At 50.5% G+C, this 14,423-nt stretch overlaps 1 protein-coding gene across 2 annotated transcripts in view; it reads left to right on the forward strand.

The window, feature by feature from the left end:
- Positions 1-14,423, forward strand: part of ANKRD35 (ankyrin repeat domain 35) — a 165,517-nt gene that overhangs the window by 57,118 nt on the left and 93,976 nt on the right. The gene's annotated exons all lie outside the window — the stretch shown is intronic.

Here is a 14,423-nt window from a genome sequence, read left to right on the forward strand (position 1 = left end):
TGTAGATGAAATGTGATAGTTGAGATCTCAGGACAATGAGAGGCCGACGGCCGGGGGGACGGGAACAATGATACGATGACAACTGGGGGTCCCGGAACACTGAACACACTGACACCTACAACCTATGGATACACTGCCACTTGGGTCCCGGCACTATGACACCCTGACACGTCGGGGTTCCAGAACAAGGAGATTCTACGTTTGACTCAGGACAATGACACACTGACACTGAGGCTCCCACGGCAACATGCTGACACTTGGGGTCGCATAACGATGAAACACTGACATTTACAGGTCTCAGAATAATGACACACTGACACTGGGGGTACCAGAGTGACACACTGACACATGAAGATTCCAGAATAATCACACACTGACACTTGGGGGTCTTGGAGTGACACACTGACACATGGGGATTCCAGAATAATGACACACTGACACTGGGGCTACCAGAGTGACACACTGACACTTGGGGGTCTTGGAGTGACACACTGACACATGGGGATTCCAGAATAATGACACACTGACACTTGGGGGTCTTGGAGTGACACACCGACACCTGGGGATTCCAGAATAATGACACGCTGACACTGGGGGTACCAGAGTGATATGCTGACACTTGGGGGTCTTGGAGTGACACACTGACACATGGGGATTCCAGAATAATGACACGCTGACACTGGAGGGTACCAGAATGACACACAGACACTTGGGGGTCTTGGAGTGACACACTGACACATGGGGATTCCAGAATAATGACACGCTGACACTTGGGGGTCTTGGAGTGACACACTGACACATGGGGATTCCAGAATAATGACACGCTGAAACTGGGGGTACCAGAGTGACACACTGACACTTAGGGGTCTTGGAGTGACACACTGACACTTGGAGGTCTTAGAATGAAGACACACTGACATTGCAGGTCCCAGAGTGACACACTGACACATGGGGATTCCAGAATAATGACACACTGACACTTGGGGGTCTTGGAGTGACACACTGACACATGGGGATTCCAGCATAATGACACACAGACACTTGGGCTCCCAGAGGCTGGGCAGTGACATTTCCTATGGCCTCGTTAAATCTGTGTTATTTCGGGATCACCTGTCATGCCTGTAGGATGGGGACAGCGATCTGGTCACCGCGGTGTATTCCTGAGAACTTGGCGTGACCCAGCGCCTGTCACCCGTGTTTGCACAGCGGTCGGCAGTTAATGGTTACTATAATACTGACTCCGCAGATAAACACACTGCTATGTGCACAGCTTACCTGTAGCCTGTACACAGGAGGCAGCGAGCATGTCAGGGCAGTTATCTCCCGCTGGGAATTTGTCTGCAGGGAGGGACTCTATCCACAGGACGGGGCTGGGGGATTCGTGATTCGCCTCCAGGCTGCGGCTTTTTCCCACCGGTCTCCAGCCTGATGTTGTCCCACGATGATTTCTCACCTCTCAGTATCTGTGGTCTCTGCAGTTGTGGGTTCCCAGCTCTGCTCACCTGCGGCAGACATTTTTGTGGGCCTCTCTCTCTCTCTTTCTCTGTATTATGCAGGAGAACAGAGGCGCCAAAAGGATAAAAGGAAGCTAAATGAGCTTAAAAACCAAATTCTTGGTAAATAGAGGAGGTAGTGGTGGACTTACCTCCTCCAAGTAGACACACAACGACTGTAGTAAAGACAGTCAATATATTTTATTTATGAACTCCAAATATGCAACACGTTTCGCAGGTTTGATCCGGCTTCATCAGGCAATAACATCGGAGCAATAGCATATGTGGTCAGTAGAAGAGCCAGGCACCTTTTTTTTTCTCTCCTTCTCTCTGCTCAAGGGTAGACATACAAAACCCTAAAGTGGGCCCTACAGGAAGTGTGTGTGTGTGTGGGGGGGGGGGGGGGGCATCTCACTAGTTGAAGCAGCCAGAAGATATCGCAAACCAGTCCGGGAAACTCATCATCATGCTGTATCTGGAAGTCACACTTGTAAATACTTCTGAGGCATGTTATGGCAATAAGGGCCCCTGCAGAGTAACATCTGTGTCTCCTCTTTGTTTACTGCTTTTTTTTTGAGAGAGAGATCTGGGGGTAGAGGTTCGAAAGAGATGTCACGCCCCTAGACATCTAACAGGCCCTAGTCATCTGCCTAGGTTGCCTTGTGGGTGGTCCGACTCTGATAATGTACATACTGGGAATCACGTGGCTCTCAGACGAGACGTGGGAGGGGGTGTGGCTATGCTGTACGTCAATATTTATTACAACAGAGAGAAAATGTGTGCATCAACCAAGTGAACCTGACTTCTGGCTTTGCAAATTTGGCCTATTGGCTAATCACGAGACATTGCTCGTGCAAATATGCATTTGCTTTCGCATGCCTAAATATGCAGGGTCAAAAACCAAAAACCGCAAAACAATCGCCCGGCGGGAATTAGTTCATGCTACATAGCACTATCCAGGGGCGCCACGAGGAGGCTTCCCATTGCCCCCATACAACCGGGGGGCCGCGGGAGTCCCAGGCTCTCTCACCGCCTGGAACCCACACAGCGGCACCCCGGAGGTGGAGGCTGAGGGGTGCAGGCGATCTCCCCAGCGTGGCCAGCGCCGGGAAGAGCCGCCCACACACACCTCCCAAGATTAAAAACAGGCACTTACCTTAACGTCCATTGCGTTCTGCTATATGCGCATGACCTGGGCGCGACACATAAGGGGAGGACAGGCGCAAATAGCCTGCTCCAGGGCTCTCACCTCCTAAAACAAGCCACTCACCACTTGCCTCCAAAGAAAAGAAAATGCAATGCTGATTACAACAGAGAGAAAATGTGTGCTTCAACCAAGTGAACCTGACAAATCTGGCTTTGAAAATTTGGCCTATTGGCTAATCACGAGACATTGCTCATGCAAATATGCATTTGCTTTCGCATGCCTAAATATGCAGGGTCAAAAACCAAAACCGCAAAACAATCGTCCTGCGGGAATTACCTAAAGGCTTCCCATTGCCCCCATACAACGGGGGGGCCGCGGGGGTCCCAGGCTCTCTCACCGCCTGGAACCCACACAGCCTCCATATTCCTCTCACTTCAGGTGTCCTTTAAAAGGAGCCTGAGGTGTGAGACCGATGGAGGCTGCCATATTTGCTTCCTTTTAATCAATACCAGTTGCCTGGCAGTCCTGCTGATCTTTCTGCTCAGTAGGGTCTAAATCACAACCCTGAAACAAGCATTGTCAGATTTGTCATAGACCTTAACCTCCTCAGCGGTATGGACGAATATATACGTCCATCACCGCCGGAGGTCGCCGCTCAGGCCCTGCTGGGCCGATTTTTGTGAAATAAAAAGCTGCACACGCAGCCGGCACTTTGCCAGCCGCGTGTGCTGCCTGATCGCCGCCTTTCTGCGGCGATCCGCCGTGAGCAGCGGCGAAAGAGGGTCCCCCCAGCCGCCCGAGCCCTGCGCAGCCGGAACAAAAGTTCCGGCCAGCGCTAAGGGCTGGATCGGAGGCGGCTGACGTCCATGACGTCACTCCGCTCGTCGATATGGCGACGATGTAAGCAAAACAAGGAAGGCTGCTCATTGCGGCCTTCCTTGTTTATTCTGGTCGCCGGAGGCGATCAGAGTGACGCTTCCGGAGCGCCCTCTAGTGGGCTTTCATGCAGCCAACTTTCAGTTGCAATATGCATTAAGGAAATAAACATGTCAGCCTCCATATCCCTCTCAACTCAGATTCCATTTAAAGTGTACCTGAGATGAAAACAGTCTCAGGTTTTATACTTAGTAGTTACTGGGCAGGTGCAGAATGCTTCCAGCCACGTCGGGAGCGTGACTGGGGGGCACGTGTGCAGCGGGACGAATTGCAAACTCAGCCATGGCTACCGGGCCGTCCAGTGCGAGACAGAATGACCCAGGCAGGGAGATGGTGAGGGACTGAGCGGCCTCACGAAGGCTTAAGGAAGCCGCAGGTGGGTATGGAGACTTCTTTCGTCTCTGGTTCCCTTTAACCACCCTGGCGTTCTATTAGGATCGCCAGGGTGGCGGCGCAGCACAATTTTTTTATTTATTTATTTTTTTAAATAATGTAGCTAGCCTCTTTTGCGTCGGGTAGCGGCGGATCGGCGGCGATCGACCCAAACACGCAGCAAGCAAAGTGCTTGCTGCGTGTTTTAAAAAAAAATGAACACAATCGGCCCAGCGGGGCCTGAGCGGCGCCCTCCGGCGGTCATTGACAATCTGAGCTCGTCAATACCGCCAAGGAGGTTAGAAACCGTGACCAAGAATTGAACTTCATCCCAATCAGTGGCTGATACCTCCTTTCCCATGAGAAATCTATTCCTTTTCTCAAACAGATCATCAGGGAGTTCTGTATGGCTGATACTGTGGTGAAACCCCTCCCACAGTGTGATGTCAGGACCATGGTCCTGACATGTTTCCTGTCTGTGAACCTCATTGCATTGTGGGAAATAACAGCTGTTTACAGCTGTTTCCAACTGCCAAAAAAGCAAGCAGCATCTCCTTCCACTGACATCACCTGCCAGCAGTAAAAATGTCAACATGTGGTAAATGTCAGAATGTAAATCAGGGAGAGGAAATATTTTACAATGGGCAAACACTGACTAGATCATTTATACATAATTATTGTAAAAATGAAGCACTTTTTTATTACATTATTTTCACTGGAGTTCCTTTTTGTACCATATAAAAAAAGTTTATGGTATTTTCATCTTTATGGCCTTAAATATCCCTCCAGAGTTGGGAGGCAATAGTGATGCTGTAATGTCCAGTTGTTTCATGATGAAAGAGTGAGCTGTCTCTGTCAGAAAATGCCCCGCGGTCCGGAGGCAGCTCTGTAATTTACTTTTCTACCTCAGCTGAAGACTTCCCTGCACAGAACTAACGTACGCTGTCCTCAATGTACGTCACCCTAAAATGCCCAATTCAGCACAAAACCTTTTTGTTTTTTCCGATACCCTGCGATCGCATTCTCTTCCTCAATTTCCTCGTTCGATTTTTCGTTTTCGTTTGCAGGTTATTGTTTTGCGGCAAAGTACAATAGCATTACAGACGTGCACGAAATGCAGAAAATAAGCAGAAGATTGGCCGATTTTAATTTTTTTTTTTTTATTTACTTTTTTTACACTGGGAAAAAAACACAATGTGGTCCAATGCAAAAAAACCCCTAAAAACTCAGATTCTTTAATGGGCCAAATGGGATTCCTTCTGAAATAAACTTGCTTCCTCTTTGCTCTGGATTCACCTGTTAGGGCCCGTTCTCACCTGAGCGGGAATCGCGCGATTCCCGCTCATGGCAAAACCGCTACACAATGTACCACAGTTGTGGTTAGCGATAACCGCAACCGCGCTGCATGCAGCGCTTTGCCGGCGACAAGCGTTCCGCGATTAGCGATCGTGATTAGCGTGCAAAGCACGCTAATCGCAATCGCTCCAAAACCATCGCAGTGTCCACTGTCCAGTGATTTTTCCGCATTAATTGCGGAAAAATCACTCCTGCAAAACACCGGTGGTAATCGCCGGTGTTTTGCGATTATAAGTGTGAACGGGCCCTTAGGTGGGTAGATAATATGTGGGCATGTGGCATCTCAAGTAGGAAGAATAACAGACGCCAGGTTACATTTCCCAGAATCCCTTCACTACAATAGAATCCATGAGTCTACATGAGGAGCTGGGATGTCTAGTCATAGGAAGTAGGTGTAGAGCTTTTTTTAAAGGGAGCCTGAAGTGGGAGGGATATAGAGGCTGACATATTTATTTAATTTGAAACAATACCTGTCCTGCTGATCCTATGCTTCTAAGACCATAGACCCTGAACAAGCATGCAGCAGATCAGATGCTCTGACTAAAGTGAGACTGGATTGGCTGCATGCTTGTTTCAGGTGTGTGATTCAGACACTGCTGCCAGACCAGCAGGGCAGCCATGCAACTGGCATTGTTTAAAAGGAAATACATATGGCAGCCTCCATATCCCCTCACTTCAATTGTCCTATAATACCTCATTTTGGTAACTGAAGCCTAAAGGGAACCTGAGGTGAGAGGGATAAGGAGGCTGACATGTTTAGTTTCTTTTAAACAATACACATTGCTTGGCTATCCTGCTGATCCTCTGCCTCTAATACTTTTAGCCATAGACCCTAAGGGCTCGTTCATACTTGAGTGGGAATCGCGCGATTCGCGCTCAGTGCAAAATGCTAGCGGTTTTTAAAAACCGCTAGCCTATGTAAGACTATGACAGTGTTCTCACTGCCGCGTTTGCGGTTGGTGTTAACTGCAAATGCGTGACATGCAGCGTTTTGCTGGCGATTCGCGATTAGTATGCATAGCACCGCTAATTGCGATCGCTCCCAAAACATTGCAGTGTCCAGTTTTTTTTTCACGTTAATCGCGGAAAAATCACTCCTGCAAAACGTTAGCGGTAATCACCGGCGTTTTGCGCTTTTAGGTTGAATGGGGCCTAATCAAGCAAATGCAGATCACATGTCTATGACAAATCTGACTGTTTCAGGTATGTGATTTGGCCCCTGACCAGAAAGATCAGCAGGACAGCCAGGTAACTGGTATTATTTAAAAGGGAATAAATATGGCAGCTTCCATAGGTCTAAAGGTGGCCACACACCATACAATTTTTTAAATATCTGTTCAATTTAAGAATTGCAATCAATTTTTCTGACTGATTGTAACATTTCAAAAATCTGACCAATGTACCACATACATATGTTCAATTTTTCCCCCAATTATGATAAAAATGATTGGAAACTAACAAAATGGCTAGGATGTGTATATTAATAAATTGACAATCCAACACACACCATACAATCTTTAGAAAGATTGAAGAAAAATATCTGGCAGTCCGGATCAATTAAAATCGAAGAAAACGGGAAATCCGTTTGGATTTTTCAGTCGAATGAAAAAAAGCTTTCGGTTTTCTCGGGAGATGCGATCGTTTTTATCGAATTGCCATAAAATAGGATTATTTTATTGTATCGTTTGTGGCCACCTTTAGGGTGGCCACTAATGATCCAATCTTTTTCATCCAATCTTACCTTATCTATGTAGTAGAAGAGTAAACTGATGGAATAAATTAATTGGATACTATAGGCAGTTCCCTTATATTAGATAGAAATGGTAAGAAGATTGGATCATTAGTGGCCACCATTACACCTCGGGTTCCTATGAAGGCAGGAGAGGTGTAAGCCTGTATGGATAGGTGCACAGCAGTAGGTAAGCCAAACTAGGTTCTTTCATTGCCAGTGGTGCTCAGCAGAGCTCGAATATTCGAGTAGTTCGAATATTCGAGCTCTTTTTCAGCTATTCGAGCTCGGTATTCGAGCTCCGAATAGCTGGAGCTATTCGAATGGGCTATCCGAGTACACTCGAATAGCCCATTCACTATTCGAGCTATTCGAGCCACCCGGCGCTATTCGAGCTCGGTACCGAGCTCGAATAGCGTCATGGCCCAGATTGATGTCCTTAGAGCCAATCAGAGGGCTCCCAGGCCCTCTGACGGCAGCCAATCACAGAGGGGGACCCTGGCCAGCCCCTACCCTATAAATAGCGGCCGCCATGTTCGGTTTTTCCATGCTTGCCTGAGACTTGTACAGAGAGAGAGTTGCTCCTTTGTGCTTTGGCTTAGCAAGTGCTCTATTGTGGTCATTTACCTAGCGTTTTTGCTCACCTACACCTGCCATATACACCTATATTGTTGTTAGTTAGATAGACATTGTATTTTAGTTAGTAGCTTGTGTGTTACATTAGAGAACTGCAGGCAGCTGCTGCAAGCTTACAGGTTTAGGCCTCAGGGGGGCCTTGCCTCTGTGGGCAGCTGTCCTCTGTTTATTTCTCTCATATTCTATACCAGTATTTCTGCTGTCCTTTACTAATAGTATTGTAGTTATACTGTACTAGGAGTAGGACACTCACTGACTGTCACTGTTTATAGGCTACTAGCTAGCTCCTGCGTGTGTGCACTCACTCACTGTCTGTGTGTACACACACTCTATTTCCTTCTCATTACTGTTTGATTATTGTTAGTTGTACTTACTTACTACTTACTCTTACTGTACCCGTAGGGACACTCACTGTCACTGTTCATATAGGCTACTACTACCTCCTGCGTGTGCGCACTCACTGTCTGAGTGTACACACACAACACACACTCTATTTCCTTCTGATCGCTGATTGATTATTGTAATTAGTTAGTTCTACTTACTGTTACTACTTGTACTTACTCACTCTTACTGTACTAGGAGTCTAGGACACTGAGTCACTGTGTTCATAGGCTACTAGCTCCTGCCTGCGTGCACTCACTGTCTGAGTGTACACACACCCACACTCCATTTCCTTCTGATCGCTGATTGATTATTGTAATTAGTTAGTTCTACTTACTGGTGTTACTACTTACTCTTACTGTACTAGGAGTCTAGGACACTCAGTCACTGTGTTCATAGGCTACTAGCTCCTGCCTGCGTGCACTCACTGTCTGAGTGTTCACACACCCACACTCCATTTCCTTCTGATCGCTGATTGATTATTGTAATTAGTTAGTTCTTCTTACTGTTACTACTTACTCTTACTGTACTAGGAGTCTAGGACACTCAGTCACTGTGTTCATAGGCTACTAGCTCCTGCGTGCGTGCACTCACTGTCTGAGTGTACACACACCCACACTCCATTTCCTTCTGATCGCTGATTGATTATTGTAATTAGTTAGTTCTACTTACTGTTATTACTTACTCTTACTGTACTAGGAGTCTAGGACACTCAGTCACTGTGTTCATAGGCTACTAGCTGCTGCGTGCGTGCACTCACTGTCTGAGTGTACACACACCCACACTCCATTTCCTTCTGATCGCTAATTGATTATTGTAATTAGTTAGTTCTTCTTACTGTTACTACTTACTCTTACTGTACTAGGAGTCTAGGACACTCAGTCACTGTGTTCATAGGCTACTAGCTCCTGCGTGCGTGCACTCACTGTCTGAGTGTACACACACCCACACTCCATTTCCTTCTGATCGCTGATTGATTATTGTAATTATTTAGTTCTACTTACTGTTATTACTTACTCTTACTGTACTAGGAGTCTAGGACACTCAGTCACTGTGTTCATAGGCTACTAGCTCCTGCGTGCGTGCACTCACTGTCTGAGTGTACACACACCCACACTCCATTTCCTTCTGATCGCTGATTGATTATTGTAATTAGTTAGTTCTACTTACTGTTATTACTTACTCTTACTGTACTAGGAGTCTAGGACACTCAGTCACTGTGTTCATAGGCTACTAGCTCCTGCGTGCGTGCACTCACTGTCTGAGTGTACACACACCCACACTCCATTTCCTTCTGATCGCTGATTGATTATTGTAATTAGTTAGTTCTACTTACTGTTATTACTTACTCTTACTGTACTAGGAGTCTAGGACACTCAGTCACTGTGTTCATAGGCTACTAGCTCCTGCGTGCGTGCACTCAGTGTCTGAGTGTACACACACCCACACTCCATTTCCTTCTGATCGCTGATTGATTATTGTAATTAGTTAGTTCTTCTTACTGTTACTACTTACTCTTACTGTACTAGGAGTCTAGGACACTCAGTCACTGTGTTCATAGGCTACTAGCTCCTGCGTGCGTGCACTCACTGTCTGAGTGTACACACACCCACACTCCATTTCCTTCTGATCGCTGATTGATTATTGTAATTAGTTAGTTCTACTTACTGTTATTACTTACTCTTACTGTACTAGGAGTCTAGGACACTCAGTCACTGTGTTCATAGGCTACTAGCTCCTGCGTGCGTGCACTCAGTGTCTGAGTGTACACACACCCACACTCCATTTCCTTCTGATCGCTGATTGATTATTGTAATTAGTTAGTTCTTCTTACTGCTACTACTTACTCTTACTGTACTAGGAGTCTAGGACACTCAGTCACTGTGTTCATAGGCTACTAGCTCCTGCCTGCGTGCACTCACTGTCTGAGTGTACACACACTAAATTTACTTGTGATTACTACTGATTATTGTAACTGCTAGTTGTACTTCCTGACTGTTACTACTTACTTACTGTACTAGGGGACACTCACTCAGTCACCTCACCAACCAACCCACTCCATTAAAGTACCCCACTTTTCACCCGCCCTTTTAAAAAACTTTTGTCTATACGCCCAAAACATTGAAGATGTCTGGAAGTGGCAGCCAGCGCGGTTTGGGCAAGGGGAAGGGCAGCAAGGGAATCAGGAGGAGAGGGAGCAGCATTGTGGCAAGCCGCGGCCGCGGGCGCGCCACCATGCACAGTTCCGCAGCAGCAGCAGCAGCGTCAGTGGCTAACATTCCTCCCATAGCCACTGGCCGTGGACGCCTTGGGCGCCGCCCAGCAGGAGCATCTGCAACTCACGCTGCAGAGACACAGCAGCAGCAGCGTGTAGCACCTGCTCCGATTTTCCTCCAGCCGGGTCGGAAACGTCCCATTGAGGAAAAGGATGCAGACACTGTGGTGCAACTCATGACGGAGGATGAGCAGCCCGCCATCAGCTCTGCATCCGAGGCCTCCACCCTCACCACCACCACCACCACCACCCCTGTTCGCAGCAGCCGCCCAGCAGGGTCTGGGGAGGAGGCCAGTTCACCGTCAGTCGCCGACCTCTCATTCAGCACTCTTTTGACCCCAGGCATGATGAGTCAATTGTCTGCTGTTGTTGGCGATTTTGAGGAGGAGATGCTGATGGGCACTTTGGGGGATGAGGGATTGGACAGCAAGACTGTGGCGACAGTCAAGCAGCCCATCCATGCATCAGGAGAGGAGTTTGGGGGGTCATCATCCCAGCAGGACATGTTTGAGGAGGGGGAGGATGATGTTGATGACCCGGTGACAGACAGAGACTGGGTGCCACCACCTCCAGGGGATGTCGTCCTCAGCAGCTCGGAGGAGGAGGAGGATGCGCTTGTGGGCCTTGCAAGGAGGCGCATCATTGCAAGCATTGGCAGCGACCCACAGCCTGCTGGTGTCTCAGGCTCAGCAGCAGCAGCATCAGCCAGTACCACCACCAGCCGCACCCAAGCCCCCCCCCCAACCACCACAGGGAGACAGGCAGCAGCGCTTCCATGCCGTAGGGGGATGTTTCTGTCACCAATCTGGCGCTTTTTCACCATGCCCACTGTGTACAGCAAGTACGCCACTTGCAACCACTGTCAGCGGAAGTTGAGCAGAGGTGCAGACCCCTTAAAGTTCAGCACCAGCTCGCTGATCAACCACCTTGCGGCTAAACATTTCCACCAGCATGAGGAGTTCCAGAGGCTGAAGGCATCTGGTGCTGGCAGTGGCACCACACCCATCACTGCACAGCCTTCAGCAGCAGCAACAGCAGCCACCCGCCCTCCTGCTCCTCCAGCAGCACCAGCAGGAGTGCGGAAACGCACTGCTCCTCCCCCCTCTGCAACTCCTGCCGCCGACACTGAGGCCTGTTCTGGCAGCCAGTCCTCAGTGGCCTCCTCCGCTGTGTCTGGTGATTCCCGTGTCAGCAAAAGGCCACGCCAGAGCCTTTTGAGCGAGTCCTTCCAGGGGGTGGTTAGGGCTCTGCCTCCCAGCAGCCGTCGCGTGCGGCAGCTGAACGGCTTGCTGGCACGGGCCATGTGCTCCCAACTCCTGCCGTACACGCTCGTGCAGGAGGGGAGCGACATGCGGGCGCTGCTTGCTTGTGCAGCCCCAGACTGGCAGCTCCCCAGCAGACACTTTTTCTCCCGCAAGGCCATTCCAGCACTGCACCGCTTTGTGATGGCCAATGTGGAGCGAGGGCTGGAGCACGCGGTTGGTGAAAGGGTCCACGTCACCATGGACTCCTGGAGCAGCCGCTTCGGGACAGGCCGCTACCTGTCCTTCACTGTCCACTGGGTCAGCTTGGTGGAAGGGGGTGAGGATGGGAGAGCAGCAGCGGGCACAGCAGCAGCAGCAGCAGCAACACAGTGGGTGGTGCCACCCCGCAGGGTCAGGGGAACTGCAGCGGGTTCCTCCGATCCTCTGCCATCCTCCGCCACACCTGGCCAAACCCCCCGCCTCAGCAGCAGCGTGAAGGCCCGCCACTGCCAAGCGCTGCTGCACTTGGTCAGCCTTGGCAAGACCAAGCTGACGGCAGCCCACGTGTTGGCCAAACTCCAGGAGCAGGAGAGGATTTGGCTGACCCCCAGAGGCCTCAGAGTCGGAGAGGTGGTGTCCGACAATGGGGCCAATCTGGTTGCTGCCATAGACAGGGGAAACCTGACCCACATCCCCTGTCTTGCCCACGTGCTGAACCTGGTGGTGCAGAAGTTCCTGCGCACCTACCAGGGGATGGGCGAACTGCTGGAAACGGCAAGGAATGTTGTGCGTCACTTCCGGCGCTCGGCTGCAGCCTGTGCGAGCCTGGAAGACGTGCAAAAGGAGCTGGATCTGCCACGCCATCGGCTGATCATTGACGTTCCGACTCGCTGGAACTCCACCCTGGCGATGTTGGAGCGTCTGGTTGAACAGAGGCACGCTGTCAACCAGTACCTTGCCCTGGCCACTGTTTCCGCAGCTCGGAGAAGGGACAAGACCAGCAACATCCCGTCCATCGTCCCCGATGATGACTGGAGGCACATGCAGCAGGTGTGCTTTGTGCTGGCTCCCTTCCTGCAGGCCACAAACATGGTGAGCAGGGACCATGCTATGGTCTGCGAGTGGGTGCCCCTGGTTTCTCTGCTGAACAGGGCCCTCGATGGTTTGCTGGAACAGGGAGCGGCAGCCTTGGACCAGCAGGAGCGGCAACCAGCTGCGCAGTCCACCTCTGAGGGGGAGGAGGAGGAGGACTTGGTGGAGGTCCCTGACCTGGCTGCTGATGAGGGGGATCAGCACAGCGCAGCTGAGTTGGTGCGGGGGTGGAGAGAGGATGAGGCGGCAGAGGAGGAGGATGAGGACAGCACTGACGTCGATGTGCCAGCAGACGTGGCCCGCCTCTTCCCAATGGCAGCGCACATGCTGGCGTGCCTGCGCAGGGACCCCAGGGTGATCCAGATGAAGCAGAGGGAGGACATCTGGATCAGCATGATGTTGGACCCACGCCTCAAGGGGAAGTTGAGCCAGTTCCTGCCGCCTGCAGGAGGAGACCCAGCGCAACAAATAAGGAGCTTGCAGCAGGCCCTTGTTGAGCGCTTGGAGGAAGCCTTCCCCCAGCCTTCCACCCCCACTGTCCAGCAGCCAGCACAGAGGCAGCAGCAGGTGCCTGCATCCAGCAGCAGCAAGCGCCCCACAGACCTGCTGTCTCTCAGCCACGAGCTCTACAGGACTGTAGAGGCTCCGGCAGCAGTGACTAGAGAGGAGATGCATGCAGCAGCATCCTCCTCCGGTCACAGCCAGCGCCTGACCCGCATGGTGGCTGACTACATGGGGTCGTACAGCGGGCTTGACAGCGATGCCCCTGTTGATCCCATGGAGTATTGGGTCAAGCGCATGGAGATCTGGAGCGAGCTAGCGCAGTACGCCCTGGAAGTGCTGTCCTGCCCCCCTTCCAGCGTGCTGTCCGAGCGCTGCTTCAGTGCAGCTGGTGGCGTGGTCACCGAGAAACGCTCACGTCTGTCTCACAAGTCTGTGGACAGACTGACGTTTCTCAAGATGAACCAGGCGTGGGTGGAAGGCGAGTTCCTGGCCCCTGTTGTCGGCGAGAGGGGGACATGAACTGGCTGCCGGAACCATCGTTAATGTGCCTTACCACCCTTTACCACCTCCTGGCTCCTGCTCACTAAGCCAGCCTGGTTCACTTTGACTATTACGTCGCCTGCAGCCACACATTTTACACCTACAGTGGGCTGCTGTGTACTGCCCTTCTGCTGTCTGTCTGTGTTTCCCACTGCCAGGGTACACAGAATGACCTTCTTCTGCTGCCACTCTGCCACCAGCTATTACGTCAAACAATAGCTATATTGGTTGCAAAACCGAAACCAAACAAACCATTAAAAAAAAAAAAGGTTTAATTTTTCTGAGGTGCCCGGGTTGAAAACTGTGTTGTTCCAGTTGTGTATTGGACACAATGTGGGCTGCACGACCGCTGTCTGGGACCTCCTGTTGTGTTTATTTACGGCCCTGGTATCACCGCTAGGTACCAGGGCTATTATGTCACGCTGCCTACCTGCTGCCACACTCACACTGCTCCTCCATACCTCCTCCTGCTGCTGCTGCTGCTGTCTGTCTGTGTTTCCCACTGCCAGGGTACACAGATGATTTACCTTCTGCTGCCACTCTGCCACCAGCTATTACGTCAAACAATAGCTGCTCGCCTACTCCTCCATTCCTCCTCCTGCTGCTGCTGTCTGTCTGTGTTTCCCACTGCCAGGGTACACAGAATTACCTTCTTCTGCTGCCACTCTGCCACCAGCTATTACGTCCAAAAATAGCTAAATTGGTTGTAAAACCAAAA

This window comes from Hyperolius riggenbachi, chromosome 9 (assembly GCF_040937935.1).
Source record: "Hyperolius riggenbachi isolate aHypRig1 chromosome 9, aHypRig1.pri, whole genome shotgun sequence".
NCBI classification, from domain to species: Eukaryota; Metazoa; Chordata; class Amphibia; order Anura; family Hyperoliidae; genus Hyperolius; species Hyperolius riggenbachi.